The 17,251-nt window shown below is 35.4% G+C and overlaps 1 protein-coding gene and 2 long non-coding RNA genes across 4 annotated transcripts in view; 1 reads left to right on the top strand and 2 right to left on the bottom strand.

The window, feature by feature from the left end:
* Positions 1 to 17,251, bottom strand: part of LOC101738846 (uncharacterized) — a 474,148-nt gene that overhangs the window by 169,848 nt on the left and 287,049 nt on the right. The gene's annotated exons all lie outside the window — the stretch shown is intronic.
* Positions 11,090 to 13,996, top strand: LOC134200823 (uncharacterized). The gene is made up of 2 exons (XR_009975883.1): positions 11,090 to 11,721; positions 11,927 to 13,996. It is a non-coding gene; the product is annotated as an uncharacterized LOC134200823 (long non-coding RNA).
* Positions 13,210 to 14,953, bottom strand: LOC119631200 (uncharacterized). 2 transcript variants are annotated; one of them, XR_009975882.1, is made up of 5 exons: positions 14,601 to 14,951; positions 14,343 to 14,520; positions 13,858 to 13,965; positions 13,640 to 13,774; positions 13,210 to 13,476 (listed from the first exon to the last, which is right to left on the bottom strand). It is a non-coding gene; the product is annotated as an uncharacterized LOC119631200 (long non-coding RNA). The 2 variants fall into 2 exon arrangements; XR_005246585.2 differs by having other exon boundaries at positions 13,858 to 14,520; positions 14,601 to 14,953.

Here is a 17,251-nt window from a genome sequence, read left to right as displayed (position 1 = left end):
GAACTCGTTGACGATATGTGCATTATACTAAAAAACAATCCCAAATATTGTATATCGAAGGCTTACGGAATTCGTTCATAACGCCAAGATCAATTTTTATAAAAACAAGCCACGTCCTGGAGCCGTATCGTTCGATGCGGATTTTCTTTTTCACGTTTTTCCCATTTAAATTTGAGCCTTATGCGTCCCGAGATAAGAGTAACAAGATAAAATTGAGTTTTTACCCTTATCGAGACAAAAAACGTACGAACGTGTTGTTTTCAGAAAATTACTAAAACATAGTCCTTTGAGGTCTTTATGTAGTTATTTTTGAACGAAAATTTCTTTTGATTACATTGCTCGTATGAAATTCGTTGGAAGTAAAGAAATAGAGTAGTCTCTAACTTGTTTTTTATTTATTTTTATAATATTAGTAAGGTGTCACCTTTCTTGCTCCAGCTTGTCGGGTCAGAACGCGATACATAAACAACCGGGTTGTTTGATAACCACTTACGCAACTTGGCCGTTTTTAGCCAATGCAGTAAATTACATTGCCAAATTAATTAAAAAAAAATAATTAACAGTCGATATTAAAACATTGATACATCACTATCTAGTACCAAGAATCAAGTAGTAGTAGTAAGGTTTTTCTCGAAGAGAAAGGCAAAGGAACTAAGCCATACAGCCAATTCTTAAGTTTAATATTTTCATATATAATTTTATGTTTCAAGGCAAAAAAGCCAATTCTTTAGTATTCTTCATTTATAAATATTTTTCAAATCCGTGTAAATGTCTATTCAGATTTTTTTTTTTTTTTTTCCCATTTGTTTCGGTTGAGAGTTGTCGCAATCGTGTTTCTTGGATAATCTGACTATAAAGTCAAAATTTGTGTTCTCCATTATAAGTCTCCGAAAGTAGAGGTAATGTATTCATATACTGCTCTAAAACTTGCAGGGCACTTAAGCAATTCTTGAAGAGAAGGCGGGATGCTATCCTTATAAACCTCTTGCAGTTTATCAATAAATAGGATGCGATGAATATTAAAAGCTGGACATGTGAAAAAAATATGATGTAAAGTTTGTTCTTCATTTAGTGAGCATTTATTACAATTTGGTGATGAAGTTATTTTCATTCGGTAAAGGTGAGCGCTAAATTTGCAATGACCAAATCTCAGTCTACAAATCTGTGTGTAGAACTTCCTTTTACAGAAATATTTGCTCCTAGCGAACCAGGGTTTAATACCGATTTCATTATTTATTTCAGCATACCATTTACCTTTGGTTTCATTCATATGCCTTCTGTTTTCGAGCCAATCTTTATTAATTTGTTGACGAATATCAGGAATTAGGTCTTGCCATGGAATTGAAATATTTTTAATCTGGCCACCCAAGTTATTTATTGATTTTGCAAAATTATCAACTTTTTCATTGCCCACCACTCCACAATGTGCTGGAGTCCATGTGAATTCAACAGTGATATTTTGGTTACGCAAATCCGTCCAAAGTTTTTTAATGTGATAGATGACATGGTTTATTCTATTGCTAAAGCAATTATTTTGAAGGTTGGAAAGAACTGACATACTGTCACTGACGATAAGCCTCTTATTCTGTTTTCTGGCACATATGTCTTCTTTTATATATTTCAAGGCATGCAATATAGCAAGTGCTTCTGCTGTGAAAATGCTGGATGAAGGTGGTAAACCAAATCCATATCCAACCTTAATATTGTTGTGATAATAGGCTAGTGATACTCCTTGATCTGATTTTGAGGCGTCAGTATAAATACAGTGAAAATCGGGCCATTCGGTTATGTGTTGATCAAAGTCTTCTTTAGATTTAAGGTCATTATTTATAGATATACGCATAGCACAGAATTTACTCTCAAATGTATCTTCATAACAAGCCCATTTATCAACTGCTTTGTAAATGTTATATTGCTCAACAAACGCCATAAAATTCGAGAAGTGAAGAAGAATGAAAGGGTATTTTGGGGAATTAATGGAAGAAGGAATAGTTTGGGAATGCTGAAGTTTTCGCAGTAGTGCATGATGTGAAATAGCAAAGAGCTTAAGAAGAAATTTAAATTTTAAAAATTTGAATCTTAGATGTAATGGTGGGACGTTACATTCTACTTGCATAGATATTATTGGTGTGGTTTTCATGGCACCAGTTATTAATCGCAAACTGTTGTTTTGGATAATTTCAAGCTTTTTAATAAGAATGGAATTTGATGCGTAACAAAAATAGCTGTACTCAAAATGAGATCGGACTATAGATTTGTACAACATAAGTAAAATTTTAGGGTCAGCACCCCATGATGTCCTTGCAAGAGGCTTAAGAATATTGAAGGCTTTAGAAGCTCTGTCTGACAAGTCATAAACATGCTTATTCCAAGATAAATTCTTGGTAAATATTACACCAAGAAATTTAAATTCATCTACCATAGGGATTAAGTTATCATTATAATATAAGTTAGCACATAAATTTCTAGATCTACTAAAAACCACTACTTTCGATTTACTCAAACTTATATCCAATTTTAAGTAATTAAAGTAAACTTTTAATTTTTTTAAAGCTGTGTTTAATTTGTTTTCTGCTATTACCATGTTAGATTCTGAGCAGTACACAGCTAAATCATCAGCATATTGTAAGTTTGTGACTTCTGGACCAAGAACAATATTTAATTTATGAATATACAGAATAAACAATAATGGACTAAGTATTCCACCTTGACAAACTCCCAAATAAGAGGGTTTTGGACCGTATAAATTATTATTAAATTTAACATATACTTGTCGGCCATGTAAAAATAAAAAATCCAAGCAATTATTTTAACAGGTATGCCAAGAGTCAATAGCTCTCTAGTGAGAACTTTATGGTCAACATTATTAAATGCTCCAACAATATCAAGAAAAACACAGACAAGGAATCTGTTATATGCAAATGCACTATGAATATCTAAGTAAAGATTATTCATACTTTCAGCAGCAGAAAAACCTCTACGGAAACCAAATTGATTTGAAGGTAATAATTTATTTGATTCTATATAGAACTCTAATCTTTGTTTTAACATTTGCTCAAAAAGTTTACCAAAACAAGATGTCAGAGCTATAGGTCGGTATGAATTGTGATTTGTGTTATCTATGCCTGGTTTTAATATTGGTACAAGGCAATCAATTTTCCACTCCGGTGGGATCAGAGATGCATTCCAAAGTAGGTTTAATATGAGAATTAACATTTTTTTCACGTCAACTGAGAGATTCTTTAGCATTTTGTATGAAATATTATCCAAACCAAAGGCCGTATCGCGTCTAGAGTTGAGAGCACTATGTAGTTCAGGTAAAGTAAAACTTTTAGTAAGAAATTCATTGTGTGTATGTGTGTTTGATACATGGATATTGAAATTGACCTGTGACTGGGGGTTTGATGAAAATTTATTTAAAAAATCTTGTATCCAACTGCTATTTGTAGAGCTTTTAATATTATTGTTGTGATAGGTTTTGTTAAATTTTCTTATTGTTTTCCAGATGGTCGATAATGGCGTTTGTCTGTTGAGTAACTCACAAAAAGCTGTCCAAGAAGCTTCTCTTTCTTTATTAAGTGAAAGTTTTTTAAGTGCTTGTTGTTTTTTAAATGAGATATAGTTTTCCATAGAAGGATCTGATTTGAATTGCAAATAAACCTTGCGACACTGTTCTATGGCAGCAGTACAGGTCTGATTCCACCAAGGTAGACATAGCCTTTTTTTGTGATTTGTGTTGTGTGATAAGGTTATGTTTTTTGGTTTCGTGTTAGCATCATTGACACTTTCCAATAAAATATTACAAAAAATGGTGTATGAAAGAATGGGATCGGAAAAATCGAAAGTGTGATCTAAAATTTTGGAGTCAACAATTTGTTTATACTTGAACCAGTCAACATTTACGTAGCTTGGTTTGGAAAAATTACCCTGACTTGCTTTGTTATTTGTATTTTCAGAATAGCTGAACAAGATGCTAGTGACAGTTGGCAAGTGATAGCTGCCCATTGGATCATTGTGAACAGACCAGTTGCAACGAAGTGATAGTGATGATGAAACAATTGTGAGATCTAATGCATTGGGACGCCATTTGTGGGAACCCACAGTGGTGGCTTGTCCATCATTGAGTATACAAAGATCACTATCTTCAATAATACTATGTAGTGTTGTACCACGACCATTATTCGAAGTGCAACCCCACATTGTATGATGAGCATTAAAATCACCTGCCAATAGCAAGGGCTTTGGAAGAGAATCAATCAAATTATTGATATGTGTATAAGTAAAATTTTGCGAGGCAGCTGAAGTAGGACTATAGAAGCTAACAATAGAGATTTCTTCATTGTTGAACTGTAATCTAATAGCTATGTTCTGCAAAGAATCATCATGTAATGTATTTAATCTAATATAGTTTAAATTATTTTTTATAAGTATAGCAACACCATTATGGTTGCTACCAATATCTAATCTTTCTATTTTGTAACCTTTGATATTAAATTTTTTTTCGGGTTTTAACCATGTTTCAGAAATTAAAGCAATATGTATATCATTATTGTAAAGGAAATATGTAAAAGCATGTTTATTACTAGATAGACTTTGAGCATTCCACTGAATTATGTTCAAGTGGTCCATAAAAAAATTAAGTGGTTTTAAGTTTATTTCTGTTTTTGTTTGTACTGAAAGTATCTAATAGAATGCTTTTGATGCCTGCAGAAGTAACAGGCGTTTCGTCAGACTTGTTGAGAGATATTATTTTGATAATAGAAGAAATAAGTAAGTTTACAAAGTCATCGCACTGTAGGAGGTTTTTTATATTATCAGTTGGTTTAGACTTGTTTAATGTTGGAAAAGACTTCTCATTGAATAAATCGGCGTATGCAACTTTTTGGTATTTAGTTCTATTTTCTTCAATTTTTTTTTTCTTAATAGGGCAATCTGAAGAAATTGCTATGTGATTGCCACTGCAGTGAACACAAATGGCTTCCTTGGGATCTTTAGGGCAGTCTCTGTATAGGTGTTCTTCACCGCAGATGGTGCATTTTTGCGAATTCTTACAAAATTTGCCGATATGACCGTAGCGTAGACAACGCAGGCATTGGCTAACTGGTGGAATGTATAGGCTTACCTCGAAGTACCATGAATCTATATCAACACTGTCTGGTAATGTAGGGCAGGCGAAAGTTAAGGCAACTGTTTGGGTGGGCAGCAAACACGATTTGCCGTCCTCATCGCGGCCTCGACGCATAAGTCGACGCACGGAAACTACATCTCTGGAACTTGATAATCCATTATATATGTTTTTGTTCGACATATAAGTGGGAACATTTCGAATTACACCAGTAGTTTCAGTGAGTAAAGCGGGAATTGATGCTTTTAGGTGCAGGTCCTTTAATGTTTTGGTATTATATAGGGCGCTATTAGCTAACCCTGGCCGCTCGAATATAGCTCCGATTTTGTATTTGTTTATTCTCTTAAATCTTTTTATGCCCTTGTTGCCTCGTTTCAATGAAGCGCCAAGGGACATGAGGTCTCTGTCGCCTATTGGCCTGGTTTCGGAACTTTCATATATTACAATATATTCAAAATTACCGCCATCTTCTGGATACTGACGGCAGTAATTTTCCGATTTATAAATGGTATACTTATCAGTTTCAGCAGTATCGGTCGAAGTATCTGAGTCGTCGACACTTGCCACATCTTGATGTAGATCGTCGGCTTTGCGCTTTTTGCGCTTGCCCCTCATGTTGAAGCTCACCTATAAATAGTGAGATTATATGCCTGGTTACAAATTCCTGGTAAAAACAATTTGTGAAAATTTTCTTTCAAAAAATTCCGCCTAATAGGTTTGACTTCCCGCCAAAAAGTCCCAAGAATCAATTGGGTAACCTTCGAAATTTAAACAAGGCGTCCATGATTTATTTTTGACATTAACGTTTCGTAGCACGCAGAAAAATAATCTTGAACTGTGAATGTTTGGTCTTTAAAAAATGTTGATATGAATGGGTACAGTCCGAGTTTAAGGGAGGATAATAAGTCGGTGAATGTAATCGAGTTTCCGACCTTGTCCTTTTCAGATATAGCGATTAGTTCCCGTGTGCTCAATTAAGGGATTCGGAATTATTAGCAGTAAGATCGTGTATCATTAAAAAAAGAAAAGAAACCTTAATTTTGTTGAAAATGTTGTCTAAATGTATTTTCAGTAATGTTTACCAATAAATCGAATATTAGATGTACAATATACGGCTTAATATACGAAGCGATACATCTCAAGAGTTGAACCCGAGGCGCTACGTTATTTCACAACGGAAATTAGCTCGTGAGATGAAGCGCCTCTTCCCTACGTTCTATAATATATTTTATGTAGAATATGTACATTGCTACTTCATGGTAAGAGTAATTATAATTTTCCGGCAAATACGAGTGAATTTTATTTATTTTAAAACTGTCTCTACCTAAACCTCCCGCGACTTCACCTCATTCCAAGTTGTTAGTCTGCGTATTTTATCAAGATGAACTAGCCGTGCTTCAAGATGGCCGCCGCCAATTTGATCTCTGTATTTATGTCAGTTACCGCTTAGCAACAGATAGACCTGATTTCGTACATGAAGCAAACAAAACACTTTTTACTGGTGGTAGGCCCTCTTGTGAGTCCGCGCGGGTAGGTACTACCACCGTGCCTATTTCGGCCGTGGAGCAGTAATGGGTTTCGGTTTGAAGGGTGGGGCAGCCGTTGTAACTGTACTTGAGACCTTAGAATTTATATCTCAAGGTGGGTGGCGCAGTTACGTTATGTATGTCTATGGGCTCCAGTAACCACTTAACACCAGGTTGTCTGTGAGCTCGTCTACCCATCTACGCAATAAAAAGAAAGTTCTCTTTACGTTTTTTTATTGCATGGGTGGGTGGATGAGCTGACGTCCCACCTGATGTTACCGGAGCCCATAGACATCTACAATGTAAATGCCGCCACCTAACTTGAGATGTGAGTTCTAAGATTTCAGTATAGTTACAACAGCTGGCACACCCTTCAAACCGAAACGCATTACTGCTTCACGGCAGAAATAGGTAAGGTGGTGGTACCTACCCGCGCGGACTCACAAGAGGTTCTACCACCAGTAACTACGCAAATTATAATTTTGCAGGTTTGATTTTTATTATACGATGTTATTCCTTTGGAAGTCAATCGTCAACATTTTTTAAGTACGTATTTCATTACAAAAATTAGTACCCCCGCCTGCGGGATTCGAACACCGTTGCATCGCTCGATTCGAATCCACCGGACGTCTTATCCTTTAGGCCACCATGACTACGATACATACATAAGCAGTATATAATGTAACGTTGTAACGTAACATAAAGGTAGTAACAATATCATAGTTACTATATGAGGAGACTGAACCACAAATACGCAAATTTCAGCCCGCGTTAAATTTTCCAATCGTACATCAAACTCGTGTTACTACTCGTATACAAACAGATTAACTGGCAACCCTGATTTGCACTAATCTTGTTTGTTATGTTTATAATTCGATATTGAAACATCGCTTTGACTGAGCTTCGAGAATTAACGCAGTTTGTGATTAGGAGCTTAAATAAAAGTTTTTTTTTGTTAATGTTGTGTGGTGTGTGTTGGTGACACGAAGAACGAAGACGGTTACAGAGAAAGCTTAGTAGTGGTAGTACTAATTGTGCTCATATACGTATGGGCTAAAGTACGCCATAAAAAAGTAATCGAAAAAAGATATGCCAAGGTGTTCGAATCCCGCAGGCGAGTAGCAATTTTTCTAATGAAATACGTACTTACCAAATGTTGATTGACTTCAACGGGGAAGGAATAACATCGTGTAATAAAAATCAAACCCGCAAAAATATAATTTGCGTAATTACTGGTGATAGGACTTCTTGTGAATCTGCACGGGTTGGTACCACCACCCTGCCTATTTCAGCCGTGCAGCAGTAATGCGTTTCAGTTTCAAGGGTGGGGTAACCGTTGTAACTATACTGAGATCTTAGAACTTAAATCTCAAGATGGGTGGTGCATTTACGCTGTAGATGTCTATGGGATTTAGTAACCACTTAGCAGCGGGTGAGCTGTGAGCTCGCTCAACCATCTAAGCAATAAAAAAAAAGGTATTACACTATATACAATATATTTCTGTATCGGTTTGAAACACAGGACTAATAGTGTCTGTGACGCGACATCCCATGTTACCGTCATTAGAGAATCCTACAAAAGATTACTCTAGCGAAACATGAAAATGTCTTCTCAAATAACTCAAGTAGTCAACGGTATTGACAATGTTGGTGAAGTAGCAAATGCACTTGGCGCGAGTATGTGCGGATCTGTTTACGTTCAGAATGCATCTGTGACACGAGAAACTCGTCACAGTGTAATTAGACACAGTAAGGCAATAGCTAAAATAATTAGATTAACTAGTCAACTTTTATATAATTACTTGTACAGTATTGACAAATGACAGTTATATATACAATAACAGTAACTATACTTGAGACCTTAGAACTTGTATCTCAAGGTGGGTGGCGCATTTACGTTGTGGATGTCTATGGGCTCCAGTAACTACTTAACACCAGGTGGGCTGTGAGCTCGTCCAACCATCTAAGCAATAAAAAAAAAAAATTTAAATAACAACTCAATACGTCTTTAGAGTGGGCTCCGCTCATGCTATGACATTTCATTCTTCAAAAGATTTTTGAAAACTGTTTTATGTGGTGCAGAGTTTCTGCTGTAGCCCTGGTATTATTGATGTCTTTAAGCATCTTCCAGCAGAACCACTACCAAACAACAACAAACACACTGGCTCCGGAAATCGAACTCGGACTCCGTGGTATAGAAGTAAGGGTTACTAATTACTACACCAACGGTCGATGAATCGGAATCAAGACAGGTTAAAAGCTCTTCATGGAAGATAGAAGATAAGCTTACGCCATGTCATTTGTTTTTGGTGAGATATATGGACAGAACTAGTCACGGTCCATGAGGTCCATTGGGTGGATTGTAATGGTGATGGTAGCTACCCGTGCACGCTAAGAATTTTTCGCGGATTTTATTTTAAAGCACAATATTCTAATATGGTGTATGCAATCTTAGGAACGGCTGTCTAATAATTCATAATTATCTTAGGCTTTGCAGCTTAGTATGGGCCTTAGCTTGTCCAGACTGCTCTATTTGTGGCATTTTCTTTCTAGTTTTTTACACTGTTTCCTTTGAGCTCTATGCCATCTAACCATCTGGGTTTGGGCTTGCCATGACTACTAAGACTATCGCATTTGCTGTATAGTAGTTGTTTCTTTCATAATATTAACTACATATCTTGCCAATTTTAGTCGCCAATTTTAATAGTTTTTATTATATTGGGTCCTTTGTACAGTGCATGGTTATAGCGCGTGTTCCATAAGTCATTTTCCTAAATAGTACCGAATAGTCTAGGGGTCTTTTGCTCGACTGCTAGTAGATCGTTCACATCTTTTTTGCTAAATAGCGAAATCTTTGAGCCATAAGTTAGTATGGGTCTCAATAAGGTCTTTTATAAAGGATCATTTTGATGTTTTGTGAGAGATTTTTGGAATAGAGCCATTTAAGCATACATTCTTTATCAACAGCACTTTGTAGCCTATTCTAAGTGTGCAGCAGCTGCAAGCGACTGTTCTTCTAATCCTATTAATTTTGAATATTCTCAGTTATCCTGCACTACGGTCCCGTTGAGCGTGGTTTCCGGTGCAGACAGAACAGGGTGGCAATTCAGAGCTTTTTTTATTTACCGCCTGAATTCTAACCGAATGGGGTTGAAAGCTACGAAAAGCTCGGGTTTGAAGATAATTGAGTGTGAAATTTGGAATTGTTAATTTTGGATTGAGCTTTCAAGTGTCTTCATTATTTTCTTCCCCTTAGGACTTGGGGCTTATATCTCAAGATGGGTGGTGTTTATAATGCTAGGAGGTCAATAATATAGCGATATTTATGCCAATCATCCGGATGATACTAGTCATACCTTTAAACGAGCAATTCTTGCTAATCTGAATCTCGGAAACGGCTTTAACGATTTTCATAAAATTTAGTATACAGGTGATTTCGGGGGCGATAAATCGATCTAGCTACGATTTATTTTCAGAAAATGTTGTTTTATTCGTGTTTTCAATAATCAACTTTATCGACTTTATGACTCTTCCCGACATCTATTGGCAAATAATAATACTATTTTTCCTGCTTTAAAGACACAACAAAATGGCGTTATAAAAAAAAAAAACGAGCAAAGCTCGGTCATCATCTAGTTTATACTAAATTGTTGCTCAAAATTTTTTGACAGGAGAAAGTCGTCTGACTTTCACTCATGCGCTGGCAGTGGTAAATCGGCAAGTCGGATGAAGCCACTTAAACACTCTTATTACTCAACAAACTGCATCCGAACATCGCTAAAGACAAAATTAGATAAATGCGACGAAGACGAGATGAGAATGTACCCAGTAAATTCGTCTTAGTTCCTATCTCATGTGCTAGTGGTATAGCATATCTGAAAAGCAAATTCATTGATATCACCTGTCTCGTTTTGCTGCAAAACAATTACACGTTATTTTCAAAGACTCAACATTGAAATTTTCGCCTTATGTCTCAAGACGAAAAGAAGTTAATAATTTAATGACTCCATAATTTATTTATTTATCTACGAATGGGTATTGAATTCGTGGCTGTGTCTAATGAATGACTCCTAAAGTTACCGACTCCAGCGATCCTAACTTAAATGTACTATCATCAATACCTCGAACGCTTAATTGATCTTGCAGTTAGACGCTGAGCAATGCACCAAATTCAGGGGCAATTTATTTTAGAAAACATTTGGCAGTAGAGTCGATTAGTTTTCATTTCGGATGTATTTTATTGCATAGAATGAGCTTTTTTTATGATTGAGAGCTTACCAGTAAGGCCCTGAGGCCTTTCCAGTTTTACAAGGACAGGTGGGCGAGCAAGGGCTCAGCCAGAATGGGCGGGATTTGCTAACAGCTACCCGAGCGCCTCCAAGTGAGACCTAACTACTCAAGAGCAGCTGCTTTGCGAATGAATCTACTACCAGCCGTGCGATTCTGTAAGCGTTGTTTAACAAACTCGCACGTGAATTTGGTGTGAGTTTTCAAATTGGCATTCTGTAAATTTCATTGTAGTGCCGAATCTACACTAGCGCCCCTCGCGGGTGAATTGAACTAGCAAGCGTGAGTTTTTTTTACTAAAATGTATGAGTTGACGTTTGAAACGGCATTCTGTAGTGAAGTGTAGTGTAAATCACGTCGAATTTCGGCAAGAACTTCGCATCGCAAAATCATTTTATTTGTCAAATCAAAAGTTAGTGTTTTAAGTGTTTCTTGTGAGTGAGAATATACGAAAACGTTATAAACCGCTGTTAATTATTAAAAAAATACTATTAATTAACAAAATTGCACTTTAAAATAACTTTATTCTTCATCGATATTTTATGGAGCGTATGTTTTTATTGAAAACATTGTTGAAAAGGCTGACGCTACGGATCAGCGTGAAATGCGTCGACAAGCCTACGAAATTCACAATTTATCACTTTTAACTTGAGATGACTATGTAAAAGTATAAAGAAAGTGTATAGATTGTCGAAGGATCATATGAACCAGTTAGGGTGTGAATTACACCCTTTGACGAAGACCACTAAAAGCCATTGAAAAGGACTTTCAACTCTTCTAAAGGTAGGTATTCCATGTGGTAAGATTGTGTCTTTATGTACAAAATAGGTACTTTAAAACATATTATTAAAGTTTGCTCATTTGTTTATATCCAACTCTCCCATTATTGTAAAACAATACCACTAAACTAATCTACCAAAAATATCTTGAAAGAATACAAATTAGATTCTCTAATAACTATGTGTTTTGTATAATGATTATTTCTTAGTTTCAGTTATTGTGCACCTTGTTTATTTGGGCAAATGAAGTTACCAAAAAAATCATAAAAGAAAATATAAGAACATATTTGTCCCAGATATCCCAGTGTATATCTGAGGTTGTGGAGGCTCTGAACAACCCAGCAACTATATATAAATATTTAAGATTCCTGCAGAATGCTCAAGAATGGCAAAAGTTGAAGGAAAACTGAAGAAAAAAGAAGGTGGTTTAAACTAAATAAATATTTTTTTTCTTCATAAAAAAGTACCAATATTAATCTAATGCTAAATATTGCAGTTTTTGTAAAAAAATTAAAATCACTTTGGTTGTTGGGTGTATTGATGGGACGTTGGTGGCCTTAAAAAGACCTCCTACCAATAAAAAATGGTTTTACTGTCACAAAGGCTATCATGCCAGAAAATGTACAATTTGTAAAGCCATTAATATTTTTCGAAATTCTGATGATATGTAATCCATAAACGAAATGTGTATTATGAACTATGTATTCAGATTGTATTCATTTCAGTTAAATTGAATTGTGTATATTGCTTTAAAGTTATTGTGAAATTTAGTATTTATATTAAATAAACTTTATTCAGTTATAAAAAAAACAAAATAAAATCTACTAAAGATTAGTCAATGACAGCAAGTAATGACCATTATAATTATTTAACATCTTTTCGTTCTTTCTGTATATGCTCAACGTTCCAACCTTATGACACCTTTTGCTAATTTTTTTTTCATTTCACTATCTAAATGGTTAGCACCACAGCCCACCTGGTGTTAAGTGGTTACTGGAGCCCATAGACATCCACAACGTAAATGCGCCACCAACCTTGAGATATAAATTCGAAGGTCTCAGTATAGTTACAACGGCTGCGCCACCCTTCAAACCGAAACGCATTACTGCTTCAGAAATAGGCGATAATGCTATGCTAGCTAATACCTGCTAATAATGGCTAGCTAATGCTAATACGGAGAGAGAAACTCCTGAAGCTCTGTAGCACCACCTTCATTCCACTGCCCGTAACTCAGTGAAAAGAACAATAGTTCTGTTAAAGAGTAGATTTAGGTGTTTGCTGATCCATAGGGTGCCAATTTATCACCCTGATAAGGTAGCAAAAATAGCTGTTGCGTGTTGTGTTTTGCACAACATTTGCAATTGTGCAGAGCTGCCAGTTCCCATAATCTCAGATTATGAGATTACATTTACATCATGGTGGTCATGTTGAATTACTTTGTTAAATTCTACTAATTAGCTTACTTATAGTGTGAAGTAACTTCAAATATAAATTAATGATTTATAAAAATAGTTTTATTCAATAGTTATATACAATAATTTTGAAATTTGTTTGCATCAGTAATATGTGGAAATACAGGTTTAAAATTCCTAGCTGCATATGCTAATTCCACCAACAGTTCATCCTTCTTGCAGACTGTCGACTATTTATTCCCCCATGGTTATTTAAGTTATATATCCTGGTACTGTGTAATTTGTTGTCATTTGAATACACTCTGCTTTTCATTGAAAAGTGGTGAAATAGGTCAGGTGTTGAGGTGCTGAAAAAAATAAATTTATTTAAAAACAAGGTTAGTTAAAATACAATGTTTAGAATACATACAAGAAAAGGTTTTTATTAACAAGTAACAGCATTATGCACAAATCAATGTCCCTAATATGGTTGTTCAATGAATAGGTACTTTGACCTGAATAAACACTTACCTAACAACCCAATCTCTTGACTAACATGAGACCTACTGTGGCTGGAGCTACTAGTAGTAGCATCACAATAAGTAGAAGTCACTTGCATTTAGTTAGGGGAGGATGACTGCAAAATAGGTGATTCTTGATGCAATGCTAAAAAGCCAATAAATATTAATTTTTAAAATGCAAGTTTTGTTTAGGTATTTATTTAAGATAATTAGGTATAACATACATACCTGTATGTTTGGGATTGTTCCAATACTGATACATTTTCCGAGTTGGCAATAAATTCTCCTTACAATATTCTGATGATGTGGATTAGTATTTTCAATCTGTTGTAGTTCCTTAAATATAATAAAATAGGTTATGCCTAAATTTTGTTCATTTATTTTAAACGGAGTATGCAGCCTTTAGCCTACATAATGTCAGTTTAGTCAATACTCTGGAACTGCCTGCCACCCCTGTACCAATATGCACACCCTTTACCATAAATACAGTCACCTCTGCATCAATAAAAACATTCCAACAACATCAATCCAACTTGCAATACCTAAATTGTTAATGATTTGATTTATTTAATTCAATATATTTTTTTTGTTATTGGTGAATTTGAGATACAGATAAATTACCGATATTCCCTGTTAAAATAGAATATCAATAAAAACGTAGTAGATAGATTTATCATACATAAATAGATGTTAACATGTCCTAAATATCTCACCGGGAATGGATCATATCTGACAAGAGAATTTAGTTCCTATATTTTTTTTAATATCCTTGTTCTCTTATTGAACATGTTGAGATACGATTAAACCTTTTGTTTCGCTAGCTTTTAATCCAAAACGTTTATCAATGCCTCTATTTGCACCAATGTCGGATGAGAAGAACGCTCGTTAAATCTGTTGGTAATATATTGAAATTTTAGATTAAAAAACAAATGGATGAACCATTGATAGCCTGAAAACTAACTTTTACTTACCTCATAATTTTTATTTAACGTTAAATTCACTCACAAAGTAACAAAAAATCTAGAAAAAGTAAAATAAAAACTTCCGACCGCTCGAGATTGTTTTGAAAACAATTAAAATTTTGTTTTTTAATTCTGGTACGCTAGTGCACGCAAAGGAACTTAGCGTGCAGCCAGAAATTACAATTAATATCATAAATATATGACTTTTAATTTTCTTTTTAGTTAAATTAGATGTGGCTTTAACACCAAAGCTTAAATTCATAGTATTTTCTTACAGAATGCTTATAAATACAACGAAAAACTGAAACCGGTAAGCTTCGATTTACATTTGCGTGTTAACGGCTATCCCTAGTAGTAGTATAAACAAACTTCGTTGTCACTTCACTTCGCTCGAGTCAGGGTAATTAAGATTAGTGTTTACAGAATGCCAATTCAAGGTCATTCTATTGCGAATGCGAAGTGATGGAGAATTTCGTAGTGAGATGCGAGTTCTTGTTTGACTTTTAGAGAATCGCAAGGCAGATCGAAATCGCGACCCGCTGAGAAGATCCGACTAGAAACTCAACGGGCTGATGCTTAGGTTAGATTGCACGTCGAACTTTTTGCCGAGTTTGATGAGTACGGTTACCGGGATATCTACTCCTAGTGTTAGAGCGCAAGGCGTCATAGAATGAACTCAGGCCACGCCAGGTGATAAATAATTACCGGAGCCCATAGATATCACAACGTGAATGCCGTCATCAAATTTCAGATATAACGTCAAATACCAAATTGTATGGTATACCGGCTGTCTCAACCTTTCAAACTGAAACCCATGATTGCTTTGTCGTAGAAATAGGCACTGTAGTGGTAGCTTGAACATATTTATAGGCTTTTAAAAAAATAGTCTATATACCTATATTTCTGCAGGAATATAAGCACCGGAATATTCTTTTAGCTCAATACGCTTAACCTTTAAGCCACGGTAACTTCGACAATGATAAAATAATAAAATACGACATTTTCACACCTGGAAGCTATTGGATCCTTGATATGCCAATTTAAATAGTCATAGCTTATAGTCTCCCATATAGTGATAACCAAAGAATAATGCTACAGAAAGGATAAAAAACCAATTCCTCAAGGGCAAGATTACATAGATATTAGAACTTGTAATCTTTCATTTGATGTGTTGTTTCTCACCGAAGAAAAATGTACCGTATGAGATTTCAAACAATTATATTAAAATTGGCTTTATTCTGTATGGCAGAAGAGTGTTTTTGATGTAACCAATTTTTTTACCTTACGGTTCAAAGGATAGGGTTTTGCTCGAGGGTAGTTTTGTAGTAATATTTTTTAACAGACTGTTAGTGAAAATACAATATTTTGTTTGCGGGGAGTTGGTATTTTTTTAGAATTTTCTCTCACAAAAATGTCTATATTATGTTAGTCTTGTACAAAGGATAATAAGGAATATATTGAGTGTGCGTAAGCAGACGCGTTCATATCTACATGCGGTCCATTGTGAGCCGTCAACAGCGTTCGTTGACCCTACTTGATATAGCCGCTGTTAATTGCTCAATAACTAAGGGAGTTGTAAAAATTCCTTCTCAATTATATTTTAATAAAAATTGAAAAGAAGACGCTTCGAATTCAGACGGACTGGACTATTTTAAACTTTCAGCCAAACTGTTGCAGTGAATAGGGATACCTACAATTGACACGTAAAATATGAAAACAAAATCGTACTAATTACATGATCATAACATTTAATATCCGTCGTAACCGACGAAAGCTTGTTCACAAACCTGAACGATAAAAAGCATAAATTAAGCTTAAATAAGCTGTGATGTCCGAACTTGTCGCATTACCGTTTGTGAAGAAGAAGGAATGTAATCCGGCCAAGTTATAATCATTTCCTGTTAGGTAAAGTTGTATTTTTGTTGTATGAGCGAAAGCGACGACACTCAATACCGGCCTTACAACGTTTTTACCTTTTTTATTTGATGTCACAATTTTCCATGTTTATGCTCAATTTCGGGAAAAGGGATAATACGAGTTTTTTTTAATTCTATGGATTAGTTTATTGGGTGAGATGCTTAATGTGTAAGGTGTCTAGGACGTGAAAAGCATAATTCTATTAATAAATTGAAGGTTAAAACAATGGTACTACCATTGCTTAAACATGTACATACTTAACGTACTTATTCACTATGTACGAAATATGTGATAAAAGGAAATGGTGGTAGGATCTCTTGTGAGTTCGCGCGGGTAGGTACCACCACCCTGCCTATTTCTGCCGTGAAGCAGTAATGCGTTTCGGTTTCAAGGGTGGGGCAGCCGTTGTAACTACACTTGAGACCTTAGAACTTATATCTCAAGGTGGGTGGCGCATTAACGATATATGTGTGTATGGGCTCCTTTGAGACATCACACATTGTAAAGTGCGATAGCTTTCATTTCGTGATGTCTAAAAAAATTTATAAAATCAGTAGCTATTTAACAACAGATGGGCCACGAGCACGCCTTACTAAAGCAATAAAAATAATCAGTCCCCGTGGAAAATGTGAAAATAATCAATCCGCTATTTCTCCATCAATATACTCACTACTTTACGCGAACCACAAAAACTTGTCGTTGTCGTACGCACGCACCGGCGGTGACATTAAACAGGTGTCTAC

Source organism: Bombyx mori, chromosome 3 (assembly GCF_030269925.1).
Source record: "Bombyx mori chromosome 3, ASM3026992v2".
Taxonomy (NCBI): Eukaryota; Metazoa; Arthropoda; class Insecta; order Lepidoptera; family Bombycidae; genus Bombyx; species Bombyx mori.
The sequence above is the reverse complement of the archived record's forward strand: the minus strand, read 5'-3'. Positions and strand labels throughout refer to the sequence as shown.